This window comes from Antechinus flavipes, chromosome 4, assembly GCF_016432865.1.
Source record: "Antechinus flavipes isolate AdamAnt ecotype Samford, QLD, Australia chromosome 4, AdamAnt_v2, whole genome shotgun sequence".
Taxonomy (NCBI): domain Eukaryota; kingdom Metazoa; phylum Chordata; class Mammalia; order Dasyuromorphia; family Dasyuridae; genus Antechinus; species Antechinus flavipes.
Genome location: NC_067401.1, coordinates 32,511,695 through 32,538,154, shown reverse-complemented (window position 1 = coordinate 32,538,154; position 26,460 = coordinate 32,511,695). Strand labels below are relative to the sequence as shown.

The window sequence follows — 26,460 nt, the reverse complement described above, 5'->3', positions numbered from 1 at the left end:
TTGTTTCCATTTTACAGATGAGGAAACTGAGACACAAAGTGACTTAACTAGGGTCACTCACATGGCTAGATAGTGTCTGAGTTGAAATTTGAACTCAACTTTTCTTGACTCCCAGTTCTGTGTCCTATCCATTACACCAGAGGTCACAGCCAGCCTCTTTTGGCTGACTGCTCCCCTGCTAGGAGAATGACTCAGGAACAAGTGGTCAGCCCACTATCCAGGAATCCTCTAGTAAAGAGGGGGCAGAATCCATTTTGCTCTGTGTTCACCAGGAAGGATACATAACTTTGTGTCTGCTTTTGTCCTACTAAAACTTCTGAGTCTTTTTTTTTCCAATGTTGTTTCTTACTCTTGATTTCTATTCTGGGAGATCTGACAGACTTCACAAGCCTGGTTAAGATAAGCCTTGGTTAGTTCTCTACTTCACATTTGGAAGGATCAATTTTTATCTGAGCACAGCTTTTTATACAAGGCCAAAGGGACTCTGACTCATTCCCCACATCAGCCTGGGAGAGCTATAGTCAGATTTTCATCCATTTGAAGGGGGTGTATGGACATACTTCTCCATGGACTGAAATTGCAGTTCTAATATTTTTCTGAGTTTAAACCGTGGTCTAAGAATCTTTTGAAAATATATTTTTGATGACTATATATTATTATATATAGTCATTATATATATAGTACATATATAGTATAGTAATATAGTATAATATAATATATAATATATATATATATATAATATAGTCTATTAGTTCCCTTCCTAATCTTATGTATTTTATTTTATGAGTTTAAAAACTTTTTCTGAGAAGCTATCCATAACCTTCACCTGCCTGCCCGAGGAGTCTATGATACCAAAAAGGTGCAGAACCCCTGCTTTTGTTGCTGTATCTCTCTCTTTTTCCCCAACTAAAATATAAGCCCTTTGAGGGTAGGTATTGCTTTGTTTCTGTCTTTGTATTCAGAATTTGTTCCACATTGTAGCAGTAGGCTTTTAATAAATTTTTGTTGGGTGGGATCAAATTGGATTGAGGAAGAGATCAGTGAGGGTTAGAATCCTGGAAGCTGTCCAAGGTCCTGGCATCCTGGAGGTTATATACATAGCTTGCCCTGGGTAGGAGGAGAATGTAAGGGAAGTTGCTCACCTCATCTTTCAGTAAAAGAACCCCAACAGATCATTTTCAGCTTAGTTCTGGGGAAATTTAAGTGCCAGGAAGAGAAATCTTACAGATCAGACTCAATTTGCATAGCATTTCCTGGCCCTTAATGGTTTGTAAAATAAGGCTTCATCCACAATACTGAAAGGGGCAATACTAGAGCCAGGCTGATAATTCATCTCCCTTTTCATTTACTGAGAGCTGTAGGTTGGTAGGAGAGGGAAGACATCCCACGGGTTCCCTAGACTCTTCTGGTAGGTCACAAGCGTTCCTGGGGGAGGTGCTGAGCTAGGCATCCTGAACCCTGCAAACCAGGGTTTGACTGCCTGTGTTAAAGCTACACTGGACTCCCCAAGCTGGAACTCTCCAGAGGCTGAGTGAGGAAACTAGAGTTTGGTGTTGGCCTCTAGGTGGAGGCTGACCAGCTGAGATGAGCTAGCCCTGTCCCCTCATCCCTTATAGTTAAGCAATTGGAGGGAAATCCAAACTAGAGAGAGAAGGGATCCAGGAGAAAGAGGCAGCTTCTGCTCCAGGCATTTTGACAAACTCCACCGCTCCCCTTTCTATTTAGGTTTAGCCCAAAAGGGATCAGGAAGGGCTGTCTCCTGCTATTGGCTCAGCGGTGAGTGGGGTGACTCAGGGTCATATCTGGGCTCTAGCTCTGGCTCTCCCACTCTCCTGGCAGGTGCTTGTTGGACTGCTGCCTCCTAAACAAGTGAGCCCAAGGAAGCCTCAGAAAATATGGACTTGGCTCTCATCTCACCCACAGCACAGGGTGGACCCTTTGCTGGGAAGCCAAGCCTACCTCAGTCAACAAGCCCTGGTCCTGGCCAGGGGAGCTTGGTTCCAGACTTCAGCTGAACTCCTTCTGTGGAGAGCAGAAACCCAAGGCTTTCCTCAGAAATGCCTCCCTGAAATGTAGCCTGGGTTCAACTCTGGGGACTTTCAAATGCTGAGTGGGGAGTCAAGAAGGGGCTGGAGGAAAAAGATAATTATTTTTAGAGCACATGGACTCTTTCCACCCTATTTTCCTAGGCTTATTATTAATCCCTCTCCTTCCCTTCCCTCAGTTTACAATTCAGCCAAACTGTCGTCCTTGTTCCGCAAACATGGCATGCCATCTATTAACTTGAAGGCTTTGCACTTGTTGGCTATCAAGCCTCTTAAAGTCCCTCTCTTCAGGACAGAGGTCCACAAACTCCAGCTCAAGGGTCAAATTTAGGCAGCCTCTTTTTTTATAGCCAGAGTTAAGAATGGTTTTTACATTTTTAAATACAATAAAACTTTATTTTAAAATGTAAAATACATTCTTAGCTCTGGCCAGACAACAGGAAGCTGTGGATTTGCCTCTCCAGATAACAGTTTGCTGACTGTAAGTTCAGGAGGGATCTAAAGTGTCATCTTCTCCATGACATTGCCCCCCTCCCTCTATTAGTTCTCTTTTTTCTCTAAAACCTTGTATTTAACTATTTAGAATTTATTTTCTCTCTTTCTATACTTATACAGAGGCAGTATGGGGTGGTGGTTAGAGAGTTGTTCTCAAAGATAGGAAGACTAGGTTCAAGACCCACTTCTGCTGCATACTAATTGTATGACTCAGGTTAATTATTCGTTAGTTACTTAATTAAATCACTTTCATTGCTTTAAGCATTTCTTGAAGACTATAAATTGTAAAGAAGGTGCCATCTGCATTAATAAAGGGAGTTTTTCTCATTTGGATGCTTCCTATACAAGTGAAACCACAAGTCCAGGACATTCTCTCTCTCTTTCTGATATATAAATATAAGTATATATGTATATATACACATATACATACATATATACATACCCATAAACACACACACATATATGCAAATAAACATATATTTACACACCTACACATACACATTTGTATATATATATAAACATACACAAAAATACACACATTCACACACACACACACATATATACACACAGAAACATAAACATATACACACATATATGTTTTTATCTTGCTTATTGAGCACCTAGGTAGTGTCATACTGCATGCAGCCCTGAGCCACTCATTTTTGTGAGTTCAAATCTTGCCTCAGACATTTATTAGATGGGTGATCCTTTGCAAGTCACCATCACCCTGATTGCCTCAGGCACTCACTCTTCCCCAGTTCCTGGAGACTGATTTTTCTCCTGAAATCCTAGCCCACATTTGCCATCATATAGAATCCCTCCTTCCCCAAGTTTCCCTTCTTTGTCATGGGAGGCTTTGGGGATCTTTTGATGGCTTTAGTAGAATTCAGTAATAAAAGCCCTGAATTTGGAATCCAAATCACCTGTAGAACTTTGTGCTAGGTCACATAACATGTCTGGATCTCAGTTTTCTCATCTGTAAAATGGATGATATGGTCTCTAAGTTCTCTTTCATTTTCCTATAATTCTTTTTTTTTAAATTTTTAATAGCTTTTTATTTACAAATTATATATATGGGTAATTTTACAGCATTGACAATTGCCAAACCTTTTGTTCCAATTTTTCCCCTCCTTCCCCCCACCCCCTCCCCTAGATGACAGGATGACCAGTAGATGTTAAATATATTAAAGTATAAATTAGATACTCAATAAGTATACATGACCAAACCGTTATTTTGCTGTACAAAAAGAATTGGACTCTGAAATATTGTACAATTAGCCTGTGCAGGAAATCAAAAATGCAGGTGGGCAAAAATATAGGGATTGGGAATTTGATGTAATGGTTCTTATCATCTCCCAGAGTTCTTTTGCTGGGTGTAGCTGGTTCAGTTCATTACTGCTCCATTGGAACTGATTTGGTTCATCTCATTTCTGAAGATGGCCAGGTCCATCAGAATTGATCATCATATAGTATTGTTGAAGTATATAATGATCTCCTGGTCCTGCTCGTTTCACTCAGCATCAGTTTGTGTAAGTCTCTCCAGGCCTTTCTGAAATCATCCTGTTGGTCATTTCTTACCAAACAATAATATTCCATAATATTTATATACCACAATTTATTCAGCCATTTTCCAATTGATGGGCATGTATTCAGTTTCCAGTTTCTGGCCACTACAAAGAGGGCTGCCACAAACATTTTGGCACATACAGATCCCTTTCCCTTCTTTAAGATCTCTTTGGGATATAAGCCCAGTAGTAACACTGCTGGATCAAAGGGTATGCACAGTTTGATAACTTTTTGAGCATAGTTCCAAATTGCTCTCCAGAATGGTTGGATGTATTCACAATTCCACCAACAATGTATCAATGTCCCTGTTTTCCCACATCCCCTCCAACATTTCACATTATCTTTCCCTGTCATTCTAGCCAGACTGACAGGTGTGTAGTGGTATCTCAGAGTTGTCTTAATTTGCATTTCTCTCATTAATAATGACTTGGAGCATATTTTCATATGGCTAGAAATAGTTTCAATTTCTTTGAGAATTGTCTGTTCCTATCCTTTGACCATTTATCAATTGGAGAATGGCTTGATTTCTTATCAATTAGAGTCAATTCTCTATATATTTTCCTATAATTCTTAGAGAAGGAAAGGTTTCAGTGGTTTGATTTTTAAAATTTATATTTATTATAACAAGTGTAATAAAGGATGCAAAGAAGTCTAAAACATTCTAGGGCAACAATAGGAATTATTAAGTGACTACTGTGTGTAGCGCCTATTGTGCTGGAAGATGGAAAGGTTAGGAGGTCAGCAGATTTCTTTCTTTCTTTCTTTTCCTTCTTTTTTTCCTTTCTCCTTCCTTCCTTCCTTTTTTCCTCTCTCTCTTTCTTTCTTTTCCTTCCTTCCTTCCTTCTTCCTTCCTTCCTTCCTTCCTTCCTTCCTTCCTTCCTTCCTTCCTTCCTTCCTTCCTTCCTTCCTTCCTTCCTTCCTTCCCTCTCTTTCATTCTATATCCAATGTTTAGCACAGAGTAGGCTTTAAAATGCCTGTTCATTGATAAAAATACTACTCTGACCTGGGGTGGCAAGGGAAGACTACATGGAAAATATGAGACTTGGGGTGAGTCTTGAAAGATAAGTAGGCTATGTATAGGAAAAAAGCAAATAAGTATTTAAGTGCCTACAATATGGAGGCACTGTGCTTTACCATATATTACCTCATTTGATTCTTACAACAACCCTGAGAGATAAGTGCTATTATTATCTCCATTTTACAGTTGAGGAAATTGAGGCAAATTGAGATTACATTATTTGCCTTGAGCCATACTACAAATGAGTATCTGAGGCTGGATTGATTTGAACTCAGATCTTCTTAACTCAAGGCTCAACACTTTGTCCATTTTGCCAAAATGGACAGGAAGGAAATGTGAAGAGCAAAGTCATAGAAGTGGGAACTAGTTAGGACTGGCAATATGGCTTGGAGGCAGAATCAGTGAGTAGCTCAATCTAGCTGGAGAAAGAAGGTAGAGAAAAAAGCTGCAAAATGTTACATTTAAACTGTTTTTCAATGCCATCTAAACTTTGGTACAGTTATTGGTATTCATGCTGGAGACAAAAAGTGTCTATCCAGAGATAAAGTGATCGAGCAGTCTTTGGACATTTTTGTTTTCTTTTAATTGACATTGAAAGGCTAGAGCAGAGCCTCTGCTAACAACAAGCACTGGGCCTTTTGCCTTGAATTAAAGAACTCTGGAATAAATTAGTTGATTGTATAAGGCTTTCCAATTCCCAGAAACTTGGCCAGAACAGCTCCTCTCCCCTTATGAAAAGAATATTTTTCAATCCATTATTTGACCTACTCCCTTAGGGAAAATACTGCCTGCTCCCCACTCCCTCCCACACTAAGCTTCTTGTGGTAGAGTTGGTTCACATCAACACTGGAGAGTTGGGAGTCAGAGGACGTGGCTTTACATGCTAGGTTTATGCCACGGACTGGTAGGGGGGTTGTCTTTACCACCAAGACCATAGTTCTGCCTGCCGAGAAGAGCTAATCACAGGGAAACTGGTTTTGACGTCCAAGACAGGCACAATTTTCTAGAGTCTAGATCTGAGAAATGGCTTCTTGGTAGTGGAAAGAGACACAACTCTGTTGGCATCATTCACCATAGCTTCTCAATGCCCCATGGTGTAAGGTAACAGCTGAGTCACCAGTGATTAAGAACTCTGTTCTTTGCAGAGGGCCTCAGGAATTAAGCTAGAAGTAGCAAATGATATCCAAATTTAATGCTCAGAAACTGGAAAAATTAAGAGAGAAAAAATGCCTCTGTGGGATTTCTTTCTTCATTAAGAATACTAGGGAGTCCAGTCTAGATATATTAAGTAGGAACTGTTGGATAGGAGTCAAAGTCAGGTTGATAGACTATCAGGAAAGCCAAGGAAACCCAAAGCATCCTTGAAAGAAAAGCTTTTACTGTTTTCGTAGTTTGTCGTGCTCAACACATTTCCCAACTAGATCTTTTAACAGAAATAGTAACATTTTAAAGTTGAAAAAGACCTTAGAATTCAACTGTTTGAAACCTTTCATTTTAAAAATGGAAACTGAGACTTAGAGAAATAATGACAGGTGGTAAATGGCTGAATCAGGATTCAAATCTAGATCTTTTGGCTCCAAACCAGTGTTAGTTGTACCATACATTGTCATCTTCATTTTCATATTGACCAATTCTTTGCCCTGCTTTTAGTATCAGCCAGTCTTTCCTGTATCCTCTAGTTCCAAGCTTAACGTTACATTTGTGTAGAAATGAAAAGGAATAAAACCCCCAAAGTAATCATATTTCATAGCATCTAAACCCAGCAGGAACCTTTGAGAATGTCTGGTCCAACTTCCTGTTATGTGATCTACCCAAGAATATGCAACTAATAAATAGAGCCAGAATTTGAATCTATGTGTGCAATGGGGCAGCTCAATGGTGAAGTGAATAGTAATGGATGTGGAATTGGGAATGCCTGAGTTGAAACCCTCTCTCAGACCCTTACTATCTATGTGACCTTAAGAAGTTACTTAAATGCTATCTGCCTCTGTTTCCCCATTGGAAAATAGAGATGATAAAAGAACCCTATCTCAGGGTTTTTGTGAAGATAAAATGCAATGATATTTGTAAAGTACTTTGTAAAATGTAAAGTGCTACATAGATATTGGTTATTATTATGATAAATGCCAGGATAAAATGCCAGGAGTCATATCTGACTCTTTGTGACCCCATTTGAGGTTTTTCTGGCAAAAGTACCAGAATAATTTGCCACTTCTTTCTACAGCTCATTTTACAGATAAGAAAACTGAAGTAAACAGGGTGAATGATTTGCTCAGAGTCATACAGCTAGTAAGCATCTGTGGATGCATTTGAACCAGATAATCTTGACTCCAGGTTCGATCCAATGTATCACAAACGCTTAAGTTTAAAAAGTTAATCTTTCCAAGTACAAAATGAGGAGGCTTACCTAGAAAGCAAAAAAGAAAGTTCATCTGAAAGTGAGCTGGATTTTTTCTTTTAGTAAGTTGAATATTAAATATAAATCAATATGGCATTTCAGTAAAATGCTGAAGAATAAGAAGCTGAGAGGGAGTATTGAGAGAAGTACAACATCAGAACATAAGGATGTGCTGGTCCCACTTCACTCTGCCCCTAAGTGACCACAGCTGGGGGGTTGTTTTCAGTTCTGGACACCAGTTTTAGGAAGAATATTGAGGAGACCAGAATGTCTAAAAGAATGGTGAAGAGCTTCAAGTTTCATGCAAGATAAGCCTCATGTAAAGAGAAGGATAATGTTTAGCCTAGAAAAGAGACTGAGATATATCCTAGTTGTCTTCAAGTACTGAAAGGGTTGACATGTGAGAATGATTAGACTTATTCTGCTTGGTTACAGAGGGCAGGGTCAGGAGTGATGCATAGAAGTTGCAAAGAGTTGAATAGAAGTTTGATGTCAGAAAACATTTCTCAATAACATGAACTATTGAAAGTAAAATGAATGAACTTGGATAGTAACTCAAGCCATCTTTCCAACACCATCACTACTGCTTGAGGTCTTTGAGCAGAGGCTAGATGACTATTCAGTACATTGTAGAAAAAATCCTTTTCCACACATGAATTAAATTGATTTTTACATCAATGAAAGGAGATTGAGTTGCACAGAAAATATATTGAAGCTTCCTATTTCTGCCCTCTCTCTTTAAAAAACAAAACCATATTGATTAATGTTTAGTCTGTTTTCTTAGTCTTAGAAGTAATGCATTTTGATAGTTTTTATTTTGAACTTTTTTTTTTTTGATGTTGATCATTTCTAGTTTGCTTTTCATTTTGAGGTTACTAATTTGTTTTTCTTTTACTTTCTTCATTGTTTCTTCATTTCTTTTTTTGTTTCCTCCCCTTCCTTTCTTTTTTCTTTTCTTCTTCCCTTCCCCCTCTCCTTCCTTCTCTTCCTTCCCTTCCTCCCTCCATCTCTTCTCTCCCTCCCTTCCTTCTTTCCTCCTTCCCTCCTTTTTTTCTTCCTTCCTCCCTTCCTTCCTTCCTCCTTCTTTTCCCCTCCCTTCCTTTTCCCCTCCCTCCCCTCTTCCTTACTTCCTTCCTCTCTTCCTTCTTCCTTCCATCTCTTCCCTCCCTTCTCTTTTCCTCCCTTTCTCCCTTCTTCCTTCCTTCCTTCCTCCTTCTTCCTTCCTTCCTTCCTCCCTCCCTCTCTCCCTTCTTTCCTCCCTTCTTTCCCTCTCCCTCCCTCTCCCCCTCTCCTTCCCTCTCTCCCTTCCTCTGTCCCTTCTTCTCTCTCTCTTCCTCCCTTCCTTCCTTCCTTCCTTCCTTCCTTCCTTCCTTCCTTCCTTCCTTCCTTCCTTCCTTCCTTCCTCCCTCCTTCCCTCTTTTCCTTCCTTCCCTCCTTCCCCACTCCTTTGCACAGTCTCTTCCTTCATCCTGTCTCTCCCCTCATTAACTAGACTTTGTGCAGTGGCCAAATTAATTTTCCTAAAGAACAATCTGATCATATTGCCCATTGCACAAGAGAGCTTCAATGGTTCCCCCTTGCTTCTAGGAGAAAATAGAAACGCCTCTGTTTAGTATTTAAAGCCGCTTATAGTCTGGCTCCAGCCTGTGTTTTCAGGCTTACATATTGTTCCATGTCATGAATTTTATGTTTTAGTGAAGCTGACCTATTTACTATTTCTGGTGATGTGGTAAATAGCACTCCAGGCCTGGAATCAGGAGGACCTGAATTCAAATCTAGCCCTGGACTAGCTAGATGATCCTGAGAAAGTCACTTAATCTCTGTTTGCCTCAGTTTCCTTATCTGTAAAATGGAGATAATAATAGCACTTACCTCCCAAGATTGTTATGAGGATCAAATGAGATAATAATTATAACATGCTTAATATAATACCTGGAACATAGTAAGCACTCTATAAATGTTAGTTATTACTATTATCCATCTCATTTCCTACATCCATGCCTTTGTCCAGCTTGTTCTTCATTGTTGAAATGTTTCTCTTTCCTACTGAATCTTGGGACCATTAGCTCTCTTCAAGGCTCAGTTTAAGTGCCACTCCTTCAAGAGACCTTTTGTGAGTCCTCCAAATAGTGTCCCCCCTCTCACTGGAAATATTATTATTTGTAACATTTCTACATTACTTTAAGATTTACGAAGCACTTTCCATATTTTATCTCACATGATTACTTTTGTATGTTTTGCACACATCCTCTGCTTATGTGAATATGTATTCCCTCTCATGCCATGTAAACTTCCCCAGGTCTTGGTTTTGCACTGATATCTCTAGTCTTATACCCTGGTCCAGAGCATATATGGTCATATTTATTGATTTATTTGTTGATTGATTGGCCCAAATTATCTTTTAGCTTTAGACTCTATGAGCCTACTTTCCCCAACTGTAAAATGGGGATAATAATATTTTAACTACCTCAAAGGGTTCTTATGAAGATCAAACAGAATAATGGGTGTGAAAACACAATGTCAGCTATAAAGCATTATACAAATAGAAGGTATCATTATTCTAAATGTCTCAGTGAAAAACTCCCAGTTACCAATTAAGTTAGGAACATCCAGCTGCCATTTACAATGCAGGTGTTAATCATAACCTTCACTTTTGCTTGGGTAAGCACTAAATACTTTAAATTTTTTATTTTTCCTAGTGTTTTTCCTATTTCCTGGGGGAAGAATCAATTTTCTATGTCTTCATCCTCCTTTCTTTCCTCTGATTGTCTCTGATCCAACATTGGGATCCAACAGAGAATGAATTTATCATAATTTTGTCTAAAAGTTGAGAATAGGTTGTGTGAGGTTGTGTGAAGAGGACAGGCGGATATACCATTGCTGGAGCTGTGAGTTGGATCGCTCATTCTGGGAAACAATTTGGAATTATTCAAAGAGAGTGACTAGAATGTCTATGCCCCTTGACCCAGATATTCCACTGCTAGACCAAGACCTCCCCAAGGAGGCCAAAATATTTATTGCAGCACTTTTTGAAGTAGCAACATTGCTGATTTATGCCAATTTATTAGAAATGGCTAAACACAGCAATTTTTGTGATGGCAAAGAATTGGAAACTGGAGCAATGCCCATCAGTTGGGGAAATGGTTGAACAAACTGTGATATATGACTGTAGTGGGTAGTGTTGTGTTGTAAGAAATGAAAAAAGGGGCAGCTAGGTGGTGCAGTGGACAGAGTACCATCCCTGAAGTCAGGAGGACCTGAGTTCAAATCTGATCTCAGACACTTAACACTTCCTAACTGGATTGGTTACTTAACTCCAATTTCCTCAGAAAAAAAAAAGAAAAAAAGAAATGAAAAAGAGGATGCTTTCAGAAAAACCTAGGAGGATTTACATGAACTAATGGAAAGTGAAGTGAGCAGAGCCAGGAGAGCATTGTACACAGTAACAGCAACATTATGTGACAGACTTAACTCATCTCAGCAATATAGTGATCCAAGATAATTTTTGATGAAGAATGCTATCCACCTCCAGAGAAAAAACCAATGGAGTCTGAATGAGATCAAAGAATTTTTTTTAAAACTTCCTTGATTTTTCCTTTTTTTTTTTTTTTTTTGGTTCTCTTTTGCAACATGGCTAATAGAGAAATATGTTTTGCATGACTTCACTTGTATAACTGATACCAAGTTACTTGCCTTCTCAAAGAGGGAAGAAAGGAAGGGAGGAATTTGGAACCTAAAAATTATTTTTAGAAATGTTAAAAATGGTTTTTCCATGTAATTAGAATAATACAGAAAAAACATCTTAAAAAAGAAATGTCTAAACAAGTTGCATGTATGAAGGTAAGGAAATATTTTTGAGAATGAATGAATAAAAATGACGAATATAGAGAAGCATAGAAAAATTTATATGAATGGATACAGATTAAAGTAAGCAGAACTAGGAAGATAATATACACAATATATACAACATAGCAATGTTGATGGGAAGAACAAGAAGATGATTGAAATGGAATGATGCAAAATTATTAGTTGGAGTCAAAGAAGAAACATAGGAAGTTAACTCATCTAACTTCCCTGCAGAGATGGGAAATCATGAGCAAGAAACTATCTGTAATATCAGACTTTTTCTGTCAGAACTTACTAAATTTTCCCTTCTAGTTACCCCTTTTTGCTTGAGAGATTTTTATGTGACTTCAGGTAGTATAGTATATTAAAATAGGTATAAATATCAAACATTTACTGATAATCATAATTTCACAACCTCCACATTCAGTTATGAGACCCCCTAAGAGGTGATGACTCAGAGTTTAAGAAGCTGGGTTTGTATGTTGGTTACTTTTGCTAAACTATTTTCTTCTCTTTTATTGTTTGTTTTAAGGGGTGACTCCTAGGAGTAAACACTGGTAATTTTTAGGTAATGTAAGTACAAAAGGCATCAGTAAAAATATACTAAAAATAATCTGGAGAAGCTAGCTAGGTGGCACAGTGGATAGAATTCAGGACCTGGAGTCAGGAAGACTCATGTTTTTGAATTCAAATCTGGCCTTAGGTGCTAGCTATGTGACCCTGGGCAAGTCACTTAACCCTATTTGCCTCAGTTTCCTCATTTATAAAATGAGCTGGAATGAACTCTTGTTTTAAATCATCTAATTTCTTAAGTAGACTGACCTCTTATTTCTGACATTTTCAAATGACAGAAAAAGTCTTGAAGTAAGAAAAGGAAAATTGATTTCTTTACAATATCAATCACAGACCTGCATAGAGCTGTGGGCCAACTGTCCCAGCATGCTCTGAGGTCCTTCCCCCCACGGTCTATATGTCTTTGATATCAATACTCATCACAACCAACACCACTAATGTACTTCCCAAGCTGAGTTAGACCCTCTCTGTTTCTCTTCTGTTTGGGTTCATTTTTCTTATTGGTTAACATAACCTCAGCCAAAACTTGAGCTATGTAAGATTGCATCTGTTAGTTGATACTAAACAACACAATATGACCTATCTGGAATAGCAGTGGGAGAAAACGACCCAGAGAGTGTTTGTTGAATGAATGAGTGAGTAAAGTGCTCTTGTAATATTATCAATTTGAAATCATCTCATCTCTCCTCTGGTCTGTCTCCTGCCAATCCAGATTCATCTGGGAAAAGAGCCCAACTCCAAAATTGACCTCTAGAGTTGGGTTTGGGGTCTGGTTTGTCAGGAACCTATAATTATCCCCATTATACCTATTTCAGATGATTCACAGGCTGTGGGGCCTTATATGAGGGCTTGCTTCCTCTCTATGGGGAAGTTTTATTGTATTCATTAATTTTTTTTCTGATGACTCACTGGAATTAAGTGTATAGTCTCATATGAGAAAAACAGGGGAAGAAATAAGAGGTTTCCACATGGATAAAAATGTAAAAGAAATAATGGTTAGCATTTATATAACACTTTAAAGTTTGCAAAGCACTTTATTTATATCTCATTTGATCTTCACAACAACTCTATAAGGTAGTTGCTATTATTAGCCCCATTTTAGAGACGAGGAAACGGAGGCTTAGAATAATTTTAAGTGATTTCTTCAGAGTCATATAGCTCAAAAGCTTCTGAGGCAGGATTTGAAGTTGGATTATCCAGTCTCTACGGCACTTCCTTTCTGAGTCATCTTCCTCCAAATATAGCCATTAGCATAGATTCTCCCTTTCTAATAATGGAAGCTGAAATTTGTTTCCCAAATTAATGGAATGTTTTTATATTTCACTGACCAAATGTTAAAACTTTCCTCCATAATGGGACCTTCCTCAAAAAACAAGGATTATGGATGGCACGGAGGGCATGTGCCATGTAAGGAAGGGAGTCTATTGGACCAACAACTATTGGTTAAACATTTAAGTATCTGGCAGTCATTTTGCAGAGCATTTGGGATGTTTATAAAGAAAGGCAAAAACATGTTGTCTGCCCTCAAGAAGCTTCTATTCTAAAACCAATGCATTGATTCTAGAATCAGAGAACCTGGGTTCCAATCCCATCTCCAATACTTCCTACTTGTATAACTTTTCTCAGACTTCTTTTCTCATCTATAAAATGAGAGACTTGGATTAGGAGACATCTAAGAGTCCTTTTACATCTATGATGTGCTACTTATTGGTTAGGTAGCCATGGGCAAGTCACCTTAACCTACCCATCTGTAAAATGTGGATAATAATACTCACATTAGCTATATCCCAAGGCATGATGTGAGTTGTAGAGGTGTTGGGAGTTACATGCAAGCAACTTACAAGTCCAGGTTGACAGTTTGGGACTCCAGAATCATAGAATCTCAGATGTGGAAGGGACCCAGAGGCCATCTAGAGCAATTTGTATCTGACCAAGATTTACCCTCTCCCAGTAGCAACCCTCACATGTGGTTCTGCAGTCAGAATCCTTTTCCGGCTCCCTTTGCTTTTGGACAGCTCATTGTTATTAATAAGTTACCATTCATGTGTTAATTGAAATTTTATTTGTTATTTCATTTGATCTTTACATTAACCCTATGAGGTAGATGTTAACAACAGTCCTATCTTATATTACACTTTTACAGTTGAGGAAGCAATCTCAGAGAGTCAGTAGCTAACATGTCAGAGGGAAAATTTGAACTGAGGATCTCCTGACTCCAAATTCAATGTTCTTTCTTCAATACATGTCTTTCTCTTGTAGGAAGGTTTTCTTTGTATTTAGCCAAGTCTATTGCTGTTTGATTGTTTCGTTCATGTTGGACTCTATGTGACCCCATTTAGGGTTTGATTGGCAAAGATACGGGAATGGCTCACCATTTCCTTCTCCAGATCATTTTACAAATAAGGAAACTGAGACAAAAAGGGTTATGTGACTTGCTGGGGGACTTGCTAGTAAATGACTGAGAATGCATTTGAACTCAGTCTTCTTGATTCCAGGCCTGGTACTCTATCCACTATAGTGCCACTTAGCAGCCAGATCATGTCTCGCTTTTCTTTAATTCTTCTTATTGCCTCTTATTCTCTGGGGCAAAACAAAACAAGTGTAATCAAACACTTACTAGTTGTGTGACCCTGAACAAGTCATTTAGCCTCTGCTTTAATTTTCTCAATTGTAAAATGAGGATAATGATAGCACCTACCTCCCAGGGTTGTTAATATTGGTAAAGCTATTGGCACATAGTAGGCACAATATAAATCCTAGCTATAATTATTCTACAGGACAGTCTTTCAGATACTTGAATATTCTGCGGTTATTCTACCCCACTCCCATTCTGTTCAAAGAGTCTTTTCTTGTTATCTAAATGTTCCCAATTTATTCAGCTGATCCTCCTGGGCCATGATCTTGTGGCCTTGCCTATCTGCATGGCCTTCCTCAGGCCAACTTATCATTATCATTGCTAAAATGTGTCAAGTAGAATGAAAGTCAACATAAACATAGCTTACTTTATTGTGTTTTAATTTTATTGCACTTTCCAAATATTGCTTTTTAAAAAAAAAATTGAAAATTTATGGGAACCCTGTATTAAGCAAATCTATGGGTGCCATTTCTCCAACAGCATTCCACTTTATGTCCACTTTATGACAATTCTTGCAATATTTCAAACTTTTTCATCATTATTATATCTGCTATAGTGATCTGTGATGAGTGGTCTTTTATCTGCATTATTGCAATTGTTTTGGTAAAATGGTGAATTTAATGGACAAATATTGTTTGTGTTCTGTTGCTGTTTTCCATCTCTTTCCCTTTCCTTAGACTCCCTATTCCCTGAGACACAATAACACTGAAGAATATTAACTAAACTTAGTGGCAAGGTTTGAGAGAATTAACTCCAGTTTTGAAAGAAGTTCTATCTATTGTGGGCAAAATGCTATCAAACAGCTTCGCATATTGCAGAGAAATTTTTCATGAAGGGAAGAATCAATCAATATAGCAAACTTCATTGTTGTCTTATTTTAAGAAACCACCACAGCTAAATATATATAGAAGAATTGCACATGTTTAACATATACTGGATTACTTGCTATCTAGGGGAGGGAGTGGGGAGAAGGCAGAGAGAAAAATTTGGAACACAAGGTTTTTTAAGGGTGAATGTTGAAAAAATTACCTTTGCATGTATTTTGAAAATGAAGAATGATTATTATTATTTTGCTGAGACAGTTGGGGTTAAGTAACTTGCCCAGGGTCACACAGCTAGGAGGTATTAAGTGTCTGAGGCAGGATTTGACCTCGGGTCTTCCTGATTTTAGGGTCTATCCACTGTGCCATCTAGCTGCCTTAGAGTTATTATTTTTTAAAAAAGGAATCACCGTTAGCAACCACCATTTTGATTAATCAGCAGCCATCAACATAGAGGCATAAAACATAACTTTTATATACACTGGGAAGCCAAAAAGTTCATGTGATTTTCTTTATTGTAATATTGGCTTTATTGTGGTCATCTGGAACCAAACCCGCAGTATCTCTGAAGGATGCTTGTATTTCAGATTAGTTTTAGTATTACCAGAGCTCTCCCAAAATGCAATGAGTTGGAAATGGGTTGCTTCTGACTACAATATTGCCTGGCTGCAGTAGGTACTTAATAAATGCTTATTGGATTATAGTGCATAAAAGAGTGATGTAAACTCCCCGAGGCAAATACTTTTACAATATTTGTATCCCCAGTACCCAATACTTCATTTGTAAAAATGAAGCCTATGGACACCATCTGAGAGCTATATTTTTAAAAATGCATAAAATAAAATGCAGAGACTTACAAAGGAAACCAATTATACTGAAATATAGCTATCTAATTTTTTTGAGGCAATCAGAATTAAGTGATTTGTTCAGTCACACAGCAGGTAACTATCCATTTGAACTCAGGTCCTCTTGCCATCAGGTACTGAAATATTTTTAAAAACTAGTTCATGGAATTCAGGTTAAAAACTCCTCTGCTCCTGTAGTTTATCATTTTTGAGGATTGCTTAGGGGACATTGAGGGATTAAGCATGTACATAACATTTAGGATTTGCAAAGAACTTTACAGATATCTCATTTTATGTTCCTAGTGACTTTGGGAAGTAATTGGTATTATTTTCCTTTTTGTATGGATGAGGAAACTGACTCACTCAGTCACAGGTTAGGTGACTTATGTAGTGTCTTATAGTAAGAATCTTAGTCTAGATTTGAATTGTCATCCTTCTTACTCTAAATCCAATGCTTGATTATACCACAAAGCTTTCCTGTAAGAGTGAGAGCCGTGTTTGGGCTTCCATGGTTATATATGTCAGAAGTGAAACTTGAACCAGTCTTCCTGACTTTGGTACAACTAAGTGACTCATTGACTTAGTGACTAAGTCTAGACACTAGACTTAGTGACTAGGTGAGGCAATGGCTACAGCACTGGGATTGGAATCAAGAAGACTTTAGTTAAATCCAGCCTCAAGCATTTACAAGCTGTGTGACCCTGCCTAACTTTACCCTGTTTGCCTCAGTTTCCTCATTTGTAAAATAAGCTGGAGAAGGAAACGGCCAACTCTTCCAATATCTTTGTCAAAAAAATCTCAAAAAGTATCATAAAGAGTAGCACACAACTGAAACAACTCAGCAACAACAAGGGGACTCTGTGGATAAAGCACCAAGTCTAGGGTCAGGGAGACTAGAGTTCAAATGTGACCTCATATACTCACTAGCTGTGTGATCCTGGGCAAGTCACTGTTTGCCTCAGTTTCCTCATCTGTAAAATCGAGCTGGAGAATAGCTCTTTATCCACTATGGCTCACGTAGGTACCATAGGCATTTTCTTCTCCCGTTTTTATAGATGAGGAAACTGAGTCTCAGAGACATTGTGACTCATTTAGCACCACAAAACATTAAATATCAGAGATGGGATCGGAATTCTGGTCTTGCTGACTCAAATGCTTTTGCACTAGAGCCTCATCAGAGCTAGGATTTGAGCATGGGTCCACCACCAATAAATAAAACGCTTTCTGTGTTCTATAGCCCTCTTCTCAAGCTCATAAGAAGACTGGACTTTGCAAATTTGCTGTTTATCAACTCACCCTACCTCTCTTCCCCATGCAGGGTGGAAGACAGCCACAGGAAGGGAGCCCCTTACAGCAGCCTATCCTGGCAACTTTTAACACCTCAGGTAAGTCAGGTTCACTCTCTTAAGAACAATTTCTCTCTTGCCAACCCTAGGACCAGGAAGTCTCCAAACACTCCATCACTCAACAACTGTCAACAACAATTGGATTCAGAGATTGAATAGATTTCAGAGATCATCAAGACAATATATACAGTGCTGGGTCTGGAGTTAAGAAGATTCAAGTTCATATTCTGCCTTAGACACTTTGTAGTTGTGTGACCCTGCAAAAATCACTTAACCCTGTTTGCCTCAGTTTCTAAATCTGTAAAACGGGGATTATAAAAACATTTATCTCTTAGGGTTGTCATGGAGATCAAGTAAAATATTAATTTTAGAGCACTTTGTTAACCTAAAAGTACCAAATAATTATTACTATTATAATTATTTCTAAGACTCTATACAGAGGAGAAAGCTGAGATTTAGAAATAAGGGAATGACTTGCTTGGGATCACAGATAATTAGTGGGAGAGCCTAAAAAAAGACAATTCAATGATCCCTGAAGTGCTTCGGGTTTGTAGAACTGAGATATTCCTGCCTAGCACCAGAATCAGGGTTTTGCCTTCAAGGAACTGATTCTCTAGCAGTGAAGGTGTTATAATGGAGGTAGTGAGGGGCTTCCCCGAATTTGATGAAACCTTTATTAGAAGGGCAACTCCCATAGCAATAGAAGGATGGTTTTTGTTGTTGTTGTTGCTTAATCATTTTTAGTCATTTCCAACTCTTTCTGACCCCTTTGGGGGCTTTCGTGACAAAGGTATTGGAGTAGTTTGCCATTTCCTTCTCCAGCCGGAAGCGCAATAGCCTCTTGCTAAGAAGATGCAGGAAAGTATTCTGATTGGTCCAAGCTGTGAAATGAATCAAATTTTTTTTCCTCTTTTCACTTTTTTCTTCCTCTGGGACCTTCAGATTGGAATGTAGCAATGGAAGGGGAGGAGATTTCCGTTCTTTTTGAAGCAGAAAATGGTTCCTTTCAGAAATATACAACCAGTGACTTGAGTGAGACCAAAAGGGGAATTCCCATGCCTCCATTCTTGGCTGCCCTTTTGGGGCTTTTCTGTTTGCTTTTCTGAGCACAGGTAACAGACCAAGGATCCTGAGGATGGATTTCCCATCACGGAGACTAACTTGTGAATAACACTGAGGTCTAGATTTCCCTTGTTCTAGATATTAGGAGTTTTCCCTTGTTTGGTACCCAGCCAAATGATTTCTTTTGTCCCAGAGTGTAATCACAGATAATCTTATTAAACTAAATATATAGACAAGTGTAATTACTGAAAATAAAAGAGATAATGAGCGATTAATGTGTTAATACATGGCAATACTCTGTTGCTTCTTTATGAAGTCTGAAGCACTCGCTGATGGAATTAGATAATGGAATTAGGTAGGAAAGCTCAATATTCATTCCAGGAAGGGAACACTTTGGTGGAAGATGAAAGTCAAGTGATTCCCTACTCCCATTGACATCGGCCAGCTCAACAAAACATTCAGCCTATCCAGCAGCTGGAGAGTGTCTCAGGTGGAGCTAGAGGCACAATTGAGAAGCAGAGACATGCAATTTCTATTAAGACAGAGAGATGCAATTTTCCAGGCAGGGATTAGTTTCAAGGAACAAGACCCTAGGCAGGAGAGAAGAGAGCTGATTATAAATTCAAAAGAGAATGAGCTCTGGCAGTTGAGAATCTAGCTTCCCCTTTAATTGAGGGGAAGAGCAGATCCCTGAACTTACTCAGCAGACACTGTGCTCAAGAGGGAGTGATATAAGGACTTCATTAGGGTCATCCTGACCACATGTTCCCATCTACAGAATTTGGATTTAGATCTTCCTGATTTAAAATTCCATATTTTATCCTATTATTTATCTGTTATGTCAACTTTCCCCATGGGTGCTATATATATGTACCCCACGTTTATGGGAGAAATGTTTTCTACTTACTTTTCTTACTGCATCACATAACTAAATACTTGTCATTTAACCTAATTGTGTCTATTGACTATTAATGATAAGCTCTTGGGTGGTTTGCAAAGTATAGTTTTAGGAGTACGGACTCTCTTTGAACCCAAGGTAGTAATCTTGCTCTACAGAGTGGCCCACAGAGTAGATGCTACATAGAGTTTCCAAGAGATTGAGAATTCCTAAGTGTAAAAATAGGATGTTGGTTCCCTAAGGGGATAACGCTCTTGGAGAAGAGCATCCTCCACTGTTCCGTAGTGGAAGGACTTGTCATACCTTGGGGAATCAGGATATTTGCATGCAGTTTCTATATTTCTGTAAGCTGCACAGATGGTACAGATCCAAGAGGAGCTAGTGGGGAATATTTGTTTAGTAGTCCCCTAAAGGGTCTTTATCTTCTGAGAATGAATGAACTTCAGAATGAATGTCCTACATTTCTGTATTTGATCAGGGGCTCCTGTGGGACCTCTGCATTTTTATCCATTTTCTCTAGTAGGTGAAACAAAGCTTCTCCAATTCCCAATTTCCATATTTAACATTGAGGGCCAATTTAGGAATTGAGGACCCTGTTGCCCACATTTGGGGAATTATAGTATCGAGCCCCACTTAAGTCTTATTCGGATTTTCCAAGGTGGGTGCAAATGCGCCAAAGAGGGAAACTCATTTTGGGGGGTCAGACCTTCAGGAGTTAGCCTCTGTCGCTTTGGAGAAGGATAGTAAATGCCTTGTCCAGGGTCACATAGCAAGGAAGTATTTGAAGCAGAATTTGGATTTAGATCTTCCTGATTTAAAATCCCATATTTTATCCTATCATTCAATTATCTGTGTGAACTTAGGCAGGCCAATTGCCCTTTATCTGCTTCAGTTTTCTCATAAAAGGAGGATAATACGTTCCAGGATTATTAATTTTTTTGTGTATAGTTTTTTTTTTTGGCAAGGCAATTGGGGTTAAGTGACTTGTCTAAGATTACACAGTTATTCATGTGTCTGAGGCTGGTTTTTAACTCAGGTCCTCCTGACTCCAGGGAATGCTCTACCCACTTCACCATCTAGCTGCCCCTAGTTACGGTTATCATTAATAATCCCTGGGCCACCTATCTGCCCTTATCTGCCCAAGTATTCTGGTTTGCCAAGATAAATTGTTATAAATGGTTAACATTAAATTTTTTTGTTATATTTCAATTGGATAAGACAGTAGTCTCTGTCTCTCTCACTGGCCCCTCTGATAAGCTTCTTGTACTTTCTGGGAGTAAGCATGCCATGGGGTGGGGACCCCCTGATCTAGTCTGATGCTTTCATTTTATAGAGGAGGAAACAATTTCTCAGGGAAATTTAGTGATTTGCCCAAAACTCCCTGAGAAGAAGAGCCCAAACCCTCTAGGTTCCAAATCCTGCACCTACCTGCCCCCTAAATGTGTGTCTCTGCATGCTGTGGGTGCCTAATTGTTGCTTTACATTATTATAAGGACAAGGTGTCACGCAGGGGATCCTATCAAGATAACTGCACGCAAGAGCCAGGGGATCTCTGGGTCACTGAGCAAAGTCTCATCAGCTCAAGAGGCCTTCCTGTAGGATCCTCAGATGACCTGGGCAGATGATTACTGCAAAACTCTGGGTCATTCCCAGATCTGCCCAAAGGAGGAGCTGAGAGAGGACAGAAAGAGTCCTGCATCACTGCCTGTCTAGGGAGGGAAGCAGGGATCATCTTCTTCCCTTGCCCCATGTGTCTGCTGGGGAGGGGGCCCTGGGGGGCCCAGGCAAAAGGGTCAGTGCTGGAGGCCCTGAGTGATGAGCTGGCTTCGGAAGCTGGCCTCACAGCAAACATTTTGTCCCAACGCACTGAGCCTCTTAGTCATCACTCCTGGGACTGGGTGCTGTGTTCTCAAGGCCTCCCCCTCTATCTGTCTCTCCCTCCTTCCTTCTCTTTCTCTGCCTGTCTCTCTATTCTCTTTCTCTCGTTTTCTCTTTCTCTCCCCTTCTCTCTGTCTCTTTCTCTGTTTCTATCTCTGTCTGACTGTCTCTCCTCCCTCTCTCCTTCCTTCTCTGTCTGTCTCTCTATCTTTCTTTCACTCTTGCTCTCTCTCTCTCTCTCTCGCTCTTCTTCCCTCCCTTTCTCTCTCTGTTCTCTTTCTTTTTGTCTCTCTCTTCCCTCTCTTCTCTGTTCTCTCTTTCACTCTGTCTTTATCTCTGTGTTTCTGTTTCTCTGTGTCTGTGTCTGTCTCTGTCTCTGTCTATCTCTCTTCCCTCTCTCCCTCCTTTTCTGTCTCTGTCTCTGTCTTTCTGTCTCTCTCTGTCTCTGTCTCTCTGTCTCTGTCTCTGTCTCTCTCACTCTCAGTAGCTCTTCTTTCCTTCCCTCTCTCTTCTTTTCTTTGTGATTCTGATTTTTTTTCCCTCTCTACTCATTTTTCTCAAGGCATTTAACTTTTCTAGGGAGCTGGGGATTTCCACTGTGGAGCATCTGTGAAATCCAGGACTGTTTCCTGTTTCCCTTTGCCCTCTGGGAAGGACTTGTCTGTTCCAAAATTTGGGGGAAGGTGGTTCACTTCCTCTGCTTCCTCAGGGGAAGGCCTGGAATGTCTCTCTCAGCCTCCATCATAGCGGCATAGATGGCTTCTGATCAGAGGAGGTTTGAGGCTCCTTAGCACTACACACACACACACACACACACACACACACACACACACACACACACCCTTGAGCATACAGCTCAAGCATGATGCTTATTTCCCTTCATCCGAAGGCTTTCCCTTCCAAAGGGCAGGATAGGGTGTGTCTCTGTAAAACAGCAGCCTCCTGGTGCCTTGGAACCACTGCAGCCTGTCGGGGAGAACCCAAAAGGTGAAAGGGGAACCTGGGGTCAGTGGAGAAAGTGCTCTATTCCTAAAGGTTCCCTTACTCACATCCAAAATGAAACCAAATGTGGCTGGAGAATCAGCCCTTCTGACAGGAAGCCCAAGCCAAGTCAGAGCCACAAGCTGGATTTCTCCAGAGCTTCTCCCAAGAGCAATAGAGCATCCTTTAGTGATGGGATTTGGGGGATGCTAGGAAGAAAACTCCCTCTCTCAAATGTCTTCTTTACCTGCATGGGAGTCATCGCTTAGCTCTACTTCTTCTCATTCTTTTCTTCATTCATTTAAAAAAATATATATATATGTGTGTGGTGCACCTTGCCCCCAAGGGGAGACCAAATCTGGTGCCCATTACACACAAGGGGAGACCGAATCTGGTGCCCATTGCTCCTGAGACCAAATCTGGTGCCCGTTGCGCCCACGGGGAGACCGAATCCTGTGCCCTTTGAGCACAAAGGGAGACAGGGTGCTTAGCACTGGAGTGAGGCCTTGAGCAGAGCTGACACAAGAGGGACTCACCCTCCAACATGAACCACTCTTTTCTAAGCAGCCTGTCCCCGGATTTTGCAGACCCCCATCCTTCACTCTCAGGTGTATCATCTGGGGGCCTGGAGCCAGTCACACAGCAACTCCTCTCCTCACTCCTTTCTCAGGGCTGATCATCACCACCACATTACCATTGCCTGTGACAACAGCCTGCTCTATACTCTGCAACCTGTTGGTTCTGAGCTATAGGCTACCGAGGGTCTAAGCTCGGCTTCCTGGTCTCTCCTGCCTGCTTCCTCACAGCTCTCTCTGGTCTCCCTATCCCGCTCCTTTGAGGGTAAGTTCCCACTTTCTTCTTCTGGGGCAGTCAGGGTTAAGTGACTTGCTTAGGGTCACACAGCTAGTACCTGAGAGAAGATTGGAACTCGGGTCCTCTTGACTCCAGGCTGGTGCTCTAGCCACTTTGCCACCTAGATGACCCTCTCCCAAATTTCCTAAGGAAGGTACTGAAGTTTGCTTTGTTAAAAAATCTTTGCAGGGTCTAGTACACATTAGGCATTTAATGCTTGCTGGATTGAAGGCCCTGGGGTATAAAGAAGAGGGGAATAAGAAGCTTAAGGAAAAGTGGTCCCCAACCTCAAGAGGAGCTCAGAGGAGTTAAGCTGCCTGCACAAATCCATATATCTGGAGAGATAGTATGGTGATATGATAGAAGGATTACTGGCTCGGGAGTCAGAAAGTCTAGAGGACCTAGGGATCCCATTGTGATCCATTGCCAATCTTTTTTTTTTTTTTTTAACCTCTGGATCTCAGTTTTGACCTCTGTAAAATGAATGGATCTCTGAGTTTCCTCTGTGAATCAGTGACTATTAATTGAAATTACAGAATCACAGAGATTGCAGAAGGTAGTCGAGTCCCAAGTTGTACCATTCACTAACTCCGTGGCCTTAGAAACAATATGGGATTTGAAATCAGAGGACTTGAACTTTTGGCAAGGATGACTGCATGAAAGGGGCAATAGGAGCCCCACTCTCCCACGCTTATTCCAATAAAAAATGTGAGCACCAGCTTGAATAGTAAAGAAGAAAGGTAGAGAAACACCCAAGTTTCCACCTCAGGACCACCAGATGATGGCCAGAAGCATATAGGATCCTTCTACTGGGGAAGCCAAGTGGACTAGACCTTTGATTTCATTCCCAAATGGCTGCTCAACTGCCTTTGATCCCAAGATCTACAGAAATCTAGGAAATGATAGTCTCCATAATATAGGCTGAGTTCCCTCACCAAAGGACCCCAGCTCTGAACTAGGAAGAAGTGTTCAATAGACACTTATCCATTCCCTGTCTGGGAGCCTGGGTCCAAGCTCAAAGGTACATCTCTTGTCTTTTCCCATGAAACTCTCCATGATCAATACCTTCTCTACAAGTCTCATATATGTCCCATTTTCTCTATTCACAGCAACCACTCTGCTTCAGCCCCTCATTTGGAATCAAGAAGATCTGAGTTCAAACCTAGCAGCCAACACTTCTTAGTTGAGTAACCTCTCTCTGCCTCGGCTTCTTCATTTATAAAATGGAGCTAGTAATAGAAACAAAATGAGATAATAAAAAGTACTTTGCAAACTTAAAGGGCCATATAAAAATGTTAGTCATGATTATATCCAAAACAGAATTTTCCCGTTCCCCCAAATCTACTTCTCTTCTTAACTTTTCTATTTCTGTTGAGGGAATCATTAAATTTCCAGTCACTCAGATTAGCAATCCCACAGTTGCCTTTGTCTCTTTCTTTTCTCTCACCTCCCACACCCAATTAGCTGTAACAACCTGTTGTTTCTATATAGCTCCACAATATCTGTCACATCCACTCCTTTCATTCCACTCACACAGTTAACATTCTCACTCAGTCTCTCATTACCTGTCACCTGGACTGTTGCAATAACCTGAAATAAGTGTTGTGAAATGAACAGAACTGGGAAAATGTTGTAGACCATAATGATAATATTGTTTGATGAAGAACTGTGAATGACTTAGCTATTCTCAGTAACACAATGATCCAAGACGATTCCAAAGGATTAATGATGAAGCATTCTATGATACTATTTGAATATAGATTGAAGCATACGGTTTTTACTTTCATTTAAAAAATTTTAATTGGGTCTTCTTGTACAAAATGACTAACATGGAAAGGTTTACATAATTGCACACATATAACTTATACCTGATTGTTTACCATTTCAGGGAGTGGGAAGGGGAGAGAGGGAAGGATAGAATTTGGAATTCAAAACTTTAAAAAGAGAATACATTAGTGTAGAAGGAATGAAAGTGGAATTATTTGCTATTTCTCATAACCAGGATTCACAAACAATATATAAATAATCAAGGGAGCTTAATTTTTGGCACTTTATTGTTTAATTTTGTTGAAAAAAATTAAATATAAATAAAATAAAAATGATTTTCAAAGACAAAAAATTATTGATATCCTCTCTCTTATATCATCATGATTATCCCAAGTATTCCTCTCCCTCCTCTTCCCTAAAAGTGGTCCATAAGACAAAAAGTATTTTAGAGGGAAAAATTAATCACCATAGATCAATACACTGAAAAATATTTTGAAAAATTGCAATGCACAGCACCTATGGATCTTTCACCTTTACAATCCTCTTGTATTTCTTTAATTGAGTCTTGCTTGACCTTTGCAATTTTGTTAACTTTTGATTTTTTGATGCGTCATTGTTCTTTTCATTTACATTGTTATAGTTATTGTGTATATTGGGTTTTTTTTTTTTTTTTGGTCTCTGCTTGCTTCACTCTGCATCAGTTTATATAGATTTGTCCATGTTTCTCCATCACACACATCATTTCTTACAGCATAGTAATATTCCATTACATGCATGAACCATAATTTATTTAGCTATTCCCCAATTTATGTATATCTATAATGTTTTCAATTATTAGATATTGCAAAAAAAAATCTGCTCTAAATATTTTCATGTATATGACAGGAGACGTACTTTTTTATTGGTCTTCCTTGGGGTATAAGCCCTGTAATAGAAACTCTGGTCCAATAGACATGGATATTTTTATCGCTTTGCATGTTTCCAAATTGCCTTTCAAAGTGCTTGCACCATCTCATAGCTCCCTTAACAATGTATTAGTGTGCCTCTCCTTCCAAACCTCCCCAACATGGACTGTTGCTATTTTTGGTCATTTCTGCCAATTCACAGGGTCTGAAGTGAAACCTGAGGGTTATTTTAATGTGCATTTCTCTTATTATTAGGGCAATAACCTTCTAAGTAATCTTCCTCCTTCCATTCTCTCTCCTCTCTAATTTAACTTTCACACAGCTGCCAAAACAATCTTCTTAAAGCACAGTACCCAATGGGTTAATTCCCTGTTCTAAGGTGGCTCGCTATTATCTCTAGAATAGGTCTCCAGACTATCTTTCTACTTATCTCATGAACTCTGTGTTCCAAACAACTCTGCCTAATTGCTTCTCTCTGAATCTGGTATTTCATCTTCTATCCCTTGCTTGGAATGGACTCTTTCCCCA

The 26,460-nt window shown here is 39.5% G+C and overlaps 1 long non-coding RNA gene across 1 annotated transcript; it reads left to right on the top strand.

The window, feature by feature from the left end:
* Window positions 1-17,560: 17,560 nt before the first annotated feature.
* Window positions 17,561-25,508, top strand: LOC127561985 (uncharacterized). Its single transcript, XR_007953586.1, has 3 exons — window positions 17,561-17,628; window positions 23,079-23,248; window positions 24,370-25,508. It is a non-coding gene; the product is annotated as an uncharacterized LOC127561985 (long non-coding RNA).
* Window positions 25,509-26,460: the final 952 nt, after the last annotated feature.